The sequence below is a fragment of the Sapajus apella genome, unplaced genomic scaffold, assembly GCF_009761245.1.
Source record: "Sapajus apella isolate SASKATOON/1434 unplaced genomic scaffold, GSC_monkey_1.0 scaffold32, whole genome shotgun sequence".
Classification (NCBI taxonomy): Eukaryota; Metazoa; Chordata; class Mammalia; order Primates; family Cebidae; genus Sapajus; species Sapajus apella.
The window spans coordinates 10,488,713-10,499,189 of NW_022436972.1; the positions used below are offsets into that span (position 1 = coordinate 10,488,713).

General features: G+C 44.3%; 1 protein-coding gene and 1 pseudogene across 3 annotated transcripts in view; one reads left to right on the plus strand and one right to left on the minus strand.

The window, feature by feature from the left end:
• Nucleotides 1-4,392, minus strand: part of SMAD9 (SMAD family member 9) — a 73,607-nt gene extending 69,215 nt beyond the window's left edge. For 2 of the 3 annotated variants that reach the window (XM_032294475.1, XM_032294479.1), the window contains exon 1: nt 4,320-4,392. The gene's annotated coding sequence lies outside the window, so the exon portion shown is untranslated. The remainder of the gene's footprint in view (nt 1-4,319) is intronic. The other variant, XM_032294476.1, reaches the window with a different exon arrangement.
• Nucleotides 4,393-6,199: 1,807 nt separating this feature from the next.
• LOC116562315 lies at nt 6,200-7,445 on the plus strand (annotated as a pseudogene).
• Nucleotides 7,446-10,477: the final 3,032 nt, after the last annotated feature.

A 10,477-nucleotide genomic window follows, 5' to 3' on the forward strand; every position in this document is an offset into this window, starting at 1 on the left:
TGCATACACATCTATAATCCATTTCTTAAAATTTATGCATTGGATTTTAAATTCTGAATTTAAATTTTCTATTGGGGTCATTTTGATTCTTGAAAAATGGGTTTTGAGTTGATTGGAGCTTCCCAATTAAAACAGCACAATTTAATATGTTATACAGGCATAATATTTGTAAGCAAATTCTATTTATTCACATCATATTAACTTTAATACTGGATCATTAAACAACGGACCATGAAAAATGGGGGTTAGTACTGTTCAACAATAGAATGACCAAGGCACAGAAGGGAGATTCAGCTCTCTGACAAGGCTGCTACGCTAACAAGACCCTTTATACATCCAACGTGAACAAAGCAGCAGCTCATCTCAATAGCAGTCTGCTTTTCTTTTGTGAGCTTAGTTTGAAACACATACACTAAAAACAGTATCAATTTTTATGTGGCCATGGTGGTGGGGGAGGAATCAGCATATCGTGTTAGCAATTTTCTGTGGAATCACATTAGAGTTTCATTGTGGTAGACATATCACATTAAAATCTGTTTTTCTACTAAATGGCTTCCATTGTGTATTTAGTGAATCTGATATGGAAAATTGCTAATGCAATAAGAGTATCATAGAAGCTTTCCTGATTGTTAATGCTCAGCCACAATATTCAGGAGAAGGAGGGTCTCATCTGGGCTGAGGGGATTTCAGGCCTCTTAACAAGTCCTCAGCTCAGATTCAACACCGGCTTCTTGAAAGATGGATCTTTGAGACTTAGTTTATGGATGAAATGCTTTTACAGATTTTATTTCAGAAGGGACCATGGGTTCGGTGAAAAAATGTGTCATGTATTCATTATTGATAGAGTACTATAAAGGGCACTGTAGTCAGCATTCAGGGAATAAAAAAGGTAGATGAAACACAGCCCTTCCTTCCCGGATCTTATAAGGATGGTCTGAGGGGAAAAATAAATTAGTCTATAAGTAACTTAATACTAAACAAGAAAGACAAGAGTGGAGAAGGTGAAGAGCCACAGGTGCTCAAAGGAGGACATATCTGGGACCAGGGTCATCACAGAAAGTTCCACGAAGGCAGCGCCTGAACAGGGCATACAAGATGAAGGAGTGACATTTGAGGGTCTGGTGGGAAGTGGGGAAGCTGGGAAGGCCTCAGCATGGGTAAAGGTGTACAAGGGAGGAAAGGTAGGGTATGCACGGAAACTAGCATTCTCTATTTTAATTGCAGCATAAAATAGGGAAAGACCAGGAAGATAAGCCTGGGAAAGTGGTCTGGGATCAACCTTAACGCAAAAGGAGGCCAACACCAAAGGAGAGCAGAGTGTAAGTCACACAAGTGTGGCTGAGGTGTCCCTCGAGGTTCTGGGGTGGGAAGTGTCAGGATGAAGACCACCAGGCAAGAGGAACATCCAATCTTCATGGGTATAATGACTTCTAATTCTAACAGATATCTTGAAATCCTAACAGCTTTAGTCAAGACAAGTTTCTTAAGAGACATAATTTACCGGAATATTTATTTTAAAAGGTTAGTTTATTAGCAGGGGACAATTGTTTATTTTTTCAATGTCCTTACTCAGGACATGGACATTTACCAGGATAACACAAAACATTGTGAAAATGCCCACACTATTGTAAGTACTTATGCATTTTTTTTTTTTTTTGCTTTAGAATAACTTTTCAACTCACTAGCAACAGTAAGCGAGGAAATATAAATCCAACAGCCTAGAATTACAACTATTTGAGAAGATTCATGGATTCAACGTACTGCTATATTTACTATTTTATTCTGGACAGTTTCCCATTTTTTAATTCCTCTCTAAGTGTCCAAAACAATACACATTAAGTCTGCACTAAGTTTCATTAAAGCTTTAAAATTCAGCATAGCATGTTTGGCAAATCAGAAAAACCACGTTATTTCTCCTAACCTTTATCTTCCCCTAAATCAGAGTATATCCTGTGGATAAGGATTATTTCCCACATATTAAAGCAGAACATGATGAAACTGCTGTCTTATTACAGGGAGAATGTCAGGTAGAACTAGTTACCTTAGAGCTATAGTGATCACTTCCGAACACCGTCCCTCAAGTCTCGCAACGCATATTGCACTCTCATTAATCAGAATTAAACTATTTGTAAAACAGGTTGAATATTTTCATCTTTATAAAACAATTTCTGGACAGACCTTTTTCCCTCCAACTGACTACATGTTAGTGAAGATAAATAGTGTACCAGTTGTTTACTACTTATTGATAGCTTTCGTACTGTTTCATTTAAAAAACAAAACTTGTCTTTCTCATCCCACGTCTTGGGTAATCAGAGATGCAAGAGTTGACATCTGTATTTTCCGATTACTCATTAACTGTGAATATATAAGTTAAAAAAAAGATTTTAAAAGGAGAAGAGCCAAATAGTTCATGTTGACTTTGAAAGACTGATAACGATGTGGTAATTCTAAAGTACTTAGTTTAACCCAAAATTTGTTTACATCTTTGATTTTTCGTAAACACTGCACTGATAGAAATGAGTTTGTTCAGATCAAGAGTATGTTGGCATTCTCTTAAGCATAGTTTGAAACCACAGAGCTCAAGCATTAAACAGCTCTGACAAAGATAACCAGTCAAGCATAAAAATGGGAGTTGGTTGTGTGGGAATACATTAAGAGGCCGAAGGCTGTCTGGTAAAGATAGTTGTCTTGCCATCAATGAAGGTGACTATTACCACTAAAAGTTGTTTTTTGGGATACAGTAGTTGAAATTTCTGTCATCTTATATTTAAAATGCTCGTTGTTTATAAAGCGCTACATCATTTTCTTATCTGAAGCGTCCTTCTTGGATAACCACAAGCTTGAAAGCAGTCTAAAATTGTGTTGATGGTCTCCTACAAACACAGGAAAACTCATTTATTGAATCTTTTCTATTTGGAGTTGAGAATGTCTTTGGCTTTTATTTTAAATGCCTTCTTAAATATAGATCACTATTTTTAAAATGTAAACATCCAAAGGCATTCCCTCGCACTTGAAGGAATGCTTAGGCAGGAGATATGCTTGTAGTAGTCACATTTCACTTACCCAGGGTGCCACAAACGTTCCACTCAGTGACTGCTTAGGAGACAGCATTATTAAATGCCTCACGACTTTACGGTCAGCCTCCATGCTTCTTGCTAACCTACATTTCCAAAAAATCATCCATCCGAGAAATCTGGCAAGCCACCGAAATGGTACTAGCAAACTGGATCCATCCAAAGCATGCCATAATGCCCTATGGGTATCTCACTGTGAACTACAGGGTAAAGAATTTACATACAATTTTATCCCCAAACCGATTTGTATCATTTCTAGGTCTGTCCTCAGGAGTACCCACGCCAGCCCAGAAAATAAGTCAACGGAATATTTCCAAACTATCATTTCAAATGTCCACAGTCAGGGGCGGGAGGAGGAAGCAATAGTAACGGGAAGACTTGTCAGCGATTAGCCATCCATAAAAATGTTTTCCCCGCGCTCCTCCTCCTGATCACAAAGCTGGCGTCAGGCAGTCTCCTGTATCTGCGCCCCACCTCGCCCCCTCCCCTCTGCAGAGAGCTGGCACCGAGGGGTGGGCCAAGGAAAAGACAAACACCCGGTTCCGACGCAGTCCAAGCGCGAGCCCGGAGACACTTGAACAACATTCCTAACTTTTTTTTTCTCACTTCGCATGCCACAAAGGTAAACAAAGCGAAAAGCCTCTGAAACAGAAGGCCAGTGAGGCCAACTCGGCCCTGGCGAGTTTAAAAGCGGCCCCCAAAGAGTCACAATGACGACCCCCGCCGCCCCCTCTGTCCGCGGTCCCCGCTCTCCAGCTACAGCAAGCAGCTCCTCAGGCGACTGTCCTGGTCCCTGCCCACGCCCCGAGCCCCAGCCCCGGCCCCGGCTCCGGCCCGGCCGCCGCCCCCGCCCCCGCCACGGGACGAGCATCCCCTGACAGGTCCCGGGGCCCGCGGCGCGGGCGGATGCAGGCGTAAGGAAGACGCGCCGCGCCGCGGCCAACTCCCGGAGCGGTCCCCTCCTGCCCCGAGCCCACCCCGCCCCAGACAGGCTCCACCGAGAAACACCGGGGCGGCGAGCGCCCAGCCACACGCGGGGGAGCCTCCCCGGCTGCCCGAGGACCAACAACTTCGCCCTCCACTCCACGCGCTCACACGCACGCACACACGCAGCGCGCGGCCGGGGAGGGCGCGTCTTACCTGTCCCCGCGGTACCGCTCATCCCTCCCCCACCCAGGTCCGGCGCCCCCCACCCCGCCCCCGCGGTGGTCCCCCGGCCGCCCGCGCCTAGCGCCGCGCACTCACTGCCTGGCTGCGCGCGCCCAGCGCCTGCAGGGCCCGGCGGCGGCGGGGACCGAGACAGCGGCTGCAGCGGCGGCGGCGGCGGCGGCCCCAGCCGGCGTCAGTCAGACTGGAGCCGCGAAGCCTCATCGCCCGTATTAGTGCGCCGACCTGGAAAGCGGCCAGGGAGCCCTGCTCGCGGCCCGCCCCCGCCCGTCGCAGCGCGCGCGGGCCGCTCCGGGAGCCGCAGAGGAGGGGGCTGCGCGGGCCCCCGCGGGGGGCGAGTGCGAGGCCGGCCCCACGGCCACGTGCGCGGAAACTCGCGGCGCGGGGGCGGGGTGGGGGGAGTAAGCTCGGCTCTCGCCTCCGCCCCACCCGTAGCCCCGGGCTGCCCTCTCCTTCCCCCTGCGTGACCCCAGGCTAGGCCCCTGCCTGCAACCCCGGCCTGCTGGGGGGTCCTGGCGGGGGTTGAGGCAGCCTTCTGCCTGCGTGGGTCGCCTCGCGTCTCCCTCTCCCACCCGGCCTCTGAGACTTGTTGCCAGCACCTGGAGCCCGAAGCCTTAAAAGGGTTGTCAGCCCAACAGGAATACAGGGTCACCCCCCATCAGTCTGGAGACCCCACTGAGTCGCTGTTTCTGTCGAGTTTCTGGGCCCTGATGGTGACTCTCACTGGCCTTATTTGTTCCTCATTTGGTTTTCGGAGTAAAGGGGATTCTACCCGCATTGACAGTGACAGAGCTGCTGGGCCGCACTGGCATAGGCACATGAAAATCTAACCACTCTGAGGGTAAGTGATGGTTAAAACGACTCATGTAATTATGTGGATTGTAATTTCCTTACGCATATTTATTTGCTTAACAACCCAGCATGTGAGATATATTATCTAATCTAATAAAAGATACAACGTTATGGGCACACAGAAATGTTAATGTACAACTTTCTCATCTCACGCCCTGGCTGCCCCCCAGGTAGCAGCCTCCTAAGGTCGCTGTGGACTCCTGGAACCCACTCAGAAATGCCACTTAGGAGGAACCACCTCTGATTCCCCATCAGCCCCGTAGCTCCTCACAGAAAAGGCATTTGCTACAGGGGTGGACGGAGAATAAAGCCACACAGGGCAGTTTTCAACTTGCTCCTGTGTGTAGGAAAGTCACACCTCCAGAAGGCCGAGATAGCTGCTCTGACTTGTAAAGCAAGGCCTTGGATTTCACTGCTTTTTCTAGTTCTCAAAGCACTGCACTTTCTTCATAGCAGATGCTATTTTTGCATTATTATACCGTTGTAGTTGAACCGTGATTTGTTTAAAACAGCATTTGTAGCAGAACCTTAAATACCATGCCTTAACCTCAAAGTCGTCTTTCTACACGGTCCCAGATACCTCTGCTCCCGGCGAAGTGTTCGGTTTGAGATTGTGCTGGGTGAGAAACACCAGCAAACAGCGGGACTGGTAAGGGCTACAGCTTATATTTTAAGGATTATGCTGGATGTGGACTTCATTGCCAGTAAACTAATTAGGGCCTCAGAATTGATACCTTGTGGCCCAAGTTTTGTAAAATTAAATCAAGAAAAGAAATGGCCCAATTACTATCTCGGTTTTCTTCTGGTATATGAGCACAATGCGGAGGACACAACGCAGAGAAAGAAATTGTAACCTCTGCAGCGCTGGCTCCTGCTTCTGGCGTGGAGTCTTTTTCAGTTCGCGGAATTCTCTTGGCAAGGCTTTGGTCTAGTCTGCCTTTTTCTGTACGTTCTCATTTACATACCAGGATATTTCTGCACGGTGATTACTTTTTCCTGCTTAAATATTAGTCTGTCACTGATATAATTCCTATTATGTATTCCTCAAGGCTAGTGTAGAAAGTTAATCCATTACACCCAAGAACAGTAAGATCTGGTGAGTTCCAAGAAGGAGAAAATTGTTCGCCTAGGACAGAATGTGCAGTGTTGACACTCCATTTTAAAGAAGCTGACTGTCCTGGTTAATGGAAAGCTAGACTTTGCTTTATCTTTCTCGGTGCTTTCTTGATTGGTTGTGGTTTCACTGCTTAATAGAACTTCCACCAAAACTTTCTGTTACGGAAATCATATGAGAGGAGAGACTCAGAGATTGTGATTTGGTAGAACACGCAGTGAAATTTTGGTTCAGGACCTCAAAACCACGGCAAAACCGAGATCTGTTACCTGAAAGGTTATAAAGTCTTGGTCTAACATGAGTTCCTTCAGCCTATAAAACAGTGGTAGAAAGCGCAGCTTCGTTTCCACAAAAGAGGGCCAATTCTTTGCATTTGCCATATACCCAGCATAAAACCAGACTGTGGTCTTTGAAGCTGTCCCTGAAGTGACAGGGAAAAGATCCGGGCAGCCCAAAAAACCCAGGCATGGAAATTGATCCTGCAAGAGACGGGGGCTCATCATGGCGGATGACTTAAAGGGATACATGTATAAAATGTTACCAAGTGTTGAAGGGCTCCATGCTATTGTGTCAGACAGAGTTGGAGGACCCCTTATTAAAGTGGCCGATGATAATGCTCCAAAGCATGCTTTGAGACCTGGTTTCTTATCTGCTTTTGCCCTTGCAACAGACCGAGGGAGCAAACTCGGACTTTCAAAAAATAAAAGTATCAGCTGTTACTGTTACACCTACCAGGTGATTCAATTAAATTTGGTGGTGAGTTTCATAGGCTGCAGCCATGCCAATACAGGACTAATTGTCAGCCTGGAAAAGAAACTTGCTCCATTATTTGAAGAATTGAGACAAGTTGTGGAAGTTTCTTAATCGGACAGTGGTTTCAATGTGTACCTTATCTTTATTATAACAACACAGTATCAATCCAGCAATCTTTAGACCACAATACTTTTATCCGTGTGCTCAAGAAAGCGCCCCTTTTTCTAACTTATACTGAAGAGCAAGCATATAGATATAATTTATGGACAGATTGATTGTTATATTTTCTGGTGTAGAGTCTTTTCTTATTTAGTGAGATCTGGGGATACCACAAAAATGGTTCAGCCTGTCACAGCTCCCATGGAGTTAGTCCAGCCACCAAATATGGATGCGATTCTATTCCGTGGATCAAAATCAAACTGGTACGTTGGTCCACTTGAGCCATTAAGTGCTCCTTAATGTACAATCTGCCTAGGCCTGCAGAATGAAGCAGATTTCTTATTATGAATAATAATAAGGACATATTTTCCTTCAGATTATGTTTTGTTTCTTCACATTGAATGTGAGGAACATAAAATGGCTTACTAAAAGTAATAAAATCAGTACAATCACTAACTTTCCTTTGTACTTACTACTTTGCTGTCTAGATGACTGTTACTGATTGGTTTGATTCTTCTCAGAGGGTGCTGCTCTTTAATGAAAATGAAAACTATAGCGAACGGTTTTCCCTCAAACTCTGCTTTCTGTAACCAATCAGTGTTTTAATGTTTGTATGTGCTTTATAAAGTTTAAATGTAATTTGTTACTGAATTCTGTTCCCTAGTATTAGTATGTATGTAAACATGATAGTATAACCATTTTTGATATGTGAATATAAATAAAATAGTATTTTTAAAAATAAAAAAGTAACAGATTATAACAAAGTCTGTAGTCATCCATGGATGTGAAGATTCCGCTTTGTAGGTCTTTTGTACCTTATGGTTGAGCTAGCATTTTAATGGTCACACTCGGAGTAGTAACTGGGAATCACAGCCTCCGCACTCCTCCCACTTCAAGTCTCCTTTCTAAATTTTATGTGTAACTCTGTCCTAATGCTGTACGTTTTCTGCCTCTCATTCGAACTTTCCTTGAAAGTCATCTTGCATTCTGTAACCATTATTGAACGTTTTTCTAAGTACCAGGTACCTGAATTAACTATATGAACACAGAGCACTGGCCCCTAGGAAGCACAGCCTGACTAGAAGAGAGACGCACAGACCGATGATTATCAACAACTTTGTGTGTCACCAAAGAGAAGTGGGCACAGGGAGATGTCAGGGAGGTCTTCACAGGGTTGAAATTTCAGTTCCAACTTGAGAGGATAGCATGGACACCTACATCCTGCCTTTCAGCCCAACTTGCCACCCTGGCCAGGCACTCTGATGCAGGCCCAACTTGCCCAATCATGAAGGCAGTCCAGAATGCCTACTATGTGCAGAATTCCCTGAGGTTTTGAGTAGAAAAGCCTCAGCTTTCCTAAGAGAATTGTCAGACTAGTTGGAGAGATAAGAAAAATGACATTAACACGGCAGTTCATCACCAAAGGCATTCTAAAGGATTGCAACAAGAGAGCGATGGACTGTCTTGACTCACCAAGGGTCGGACGCTGTCTCCGTTGTGAGAGTCCCCCAGCCGGGAATTGAACTGGTGCTTCCCACACCTCTTCTCATTTCCCTCTGATGACCTCTCATGGGCCGAGAATTACCATCTGCATTTTACAGAGAGGAACCTGAGGCACACACAGACTATCCATTCCAGGCTGCCTGACTCTAAAGCCCAGGTATTTATTCAGGACACCTCACTGTGGTCCTGGAACTCCAAGTGGAGTTGAAAAGTGATGTGATGGGGGCAGTGACATCCTAGGAAGAATAATCTACACAGGCTAGAAAGTGGAAGGGGGTGAGGGAGAAAAGTGTGTAGAGATTAGAGGTAAGGAGACCAATTAGGAAGTCATTGCAGCTGTCTAGGCATGAGGTGATGGGTGTCTGTGGGATTCTGGAAAAGTGAGGAGGAGATGCATTTTTTGACACTTTGAAGAGATAATAGAATTTGGCAAAAAAAAAAAAAAAAAAGCACAAAACCTGGAGGAATCAAGGATCAAAGATGGGAGAAAATGCTACCTTTAGAAGAGATAGGTACTAGGAGGCAGGAAACTATGCTTTGTGGAAAAAAGATAAAAGAAAATCACCCTCTTCTTCCCGCAATTGTTCCTAAAATGTAATTACCTTTTTCCTTCTCAGAATAGCATCACTACATGAAATTATATCAACTATGGATATGTTTGTTTTGACTGGCTCCTCTGTAAGAAGGCTGATCTTGCTTACTACTTGTATCTCCACAGCCTAGAACAATGCCTGGCACATAGTAGGTGCTCAGTAAATATTGGTTGAATGAATGAAATGTTTGGTATGTGGTGAAAAATGTTAGAAAAGTAATTAGAAGAGAGATGTGGCTTCAGAAGTTCTCTGCAGAGATGATGGCAGATACCTTGAGAATGAATGAGGTCCCTGATAAAGAGAGTATGGAGAAAAAACAGAGGGATGAAATCTCACTCACAAAAAAGAAAGAAGGGAAAAAAAGGAGGCTTCAAGAGAGACCAGGAAATGGTCCCAGAGGTAACTCACAATGACTCCTTATCAGATATGTGATGTGAAAATATATTCTCCCATTCTGTAGGTTGATTTTTGTTATTCTGTTGGTTCTTTTGAGGCACAGACATATTTAAATTTGATGTTGTCCCATTTGTCTAATTTTGCTTTCATTGTTTGTGCTTTTGATGTCCTGTTTGCTCCTCATTCTTGATACCTCTGCTGCCTTAACAAATCCACAAAAATTTTATTAATTAAATCAATAAATGAATGAATATGTGATAAAAAGGAACAGAAAACCTTCTACTTAATTAAATGGCAGGACTTACTCAACCTCAGCTCCCAGTTGAAATTTCACTTGGGCTTCATCATAGAGTGTTCCTCCTTCCCTTCCCTGCCTCATTAGTGACTCCCCTTCCTCTGCATCCCAATTTAAGTGTCACATCCTAGAGAAGCCTTCTTGGTCTTCTCTGACTTGGTCAGATTCTCTGGTTTGTAATCTCATGTGGCCTATAACTCTCTCATTCATAATCGACACTGTTGGTCCACATTGATATGTATTTAACTATTTGATTAATATCTGTCCCCTTTAGTTAACGATAACATCAGAAAGAATGAAGAGTGTGTCTAATTTGGCTGTGGTTTATTTCCCACAGCTAGAACTGTGTCTGGCACATAGTAAATGCTCATTACATACTTATGAAATGTAGGAAGATTTACTGTGAGTAGAAGGAGAGACAATGGATCCTGGGCTTGGGCTTGGGTTTTTGATATCCCAAGTGCAGAGCAAAGTAGGAGAAAACAATGCCTGCCCCTGAGCTCTTTTTTGGAAGACTAAAACTAGTGTGTGTGTGTGTGTGTGTGTGTGTGTGTGTGTGTGTGTGTGTGTG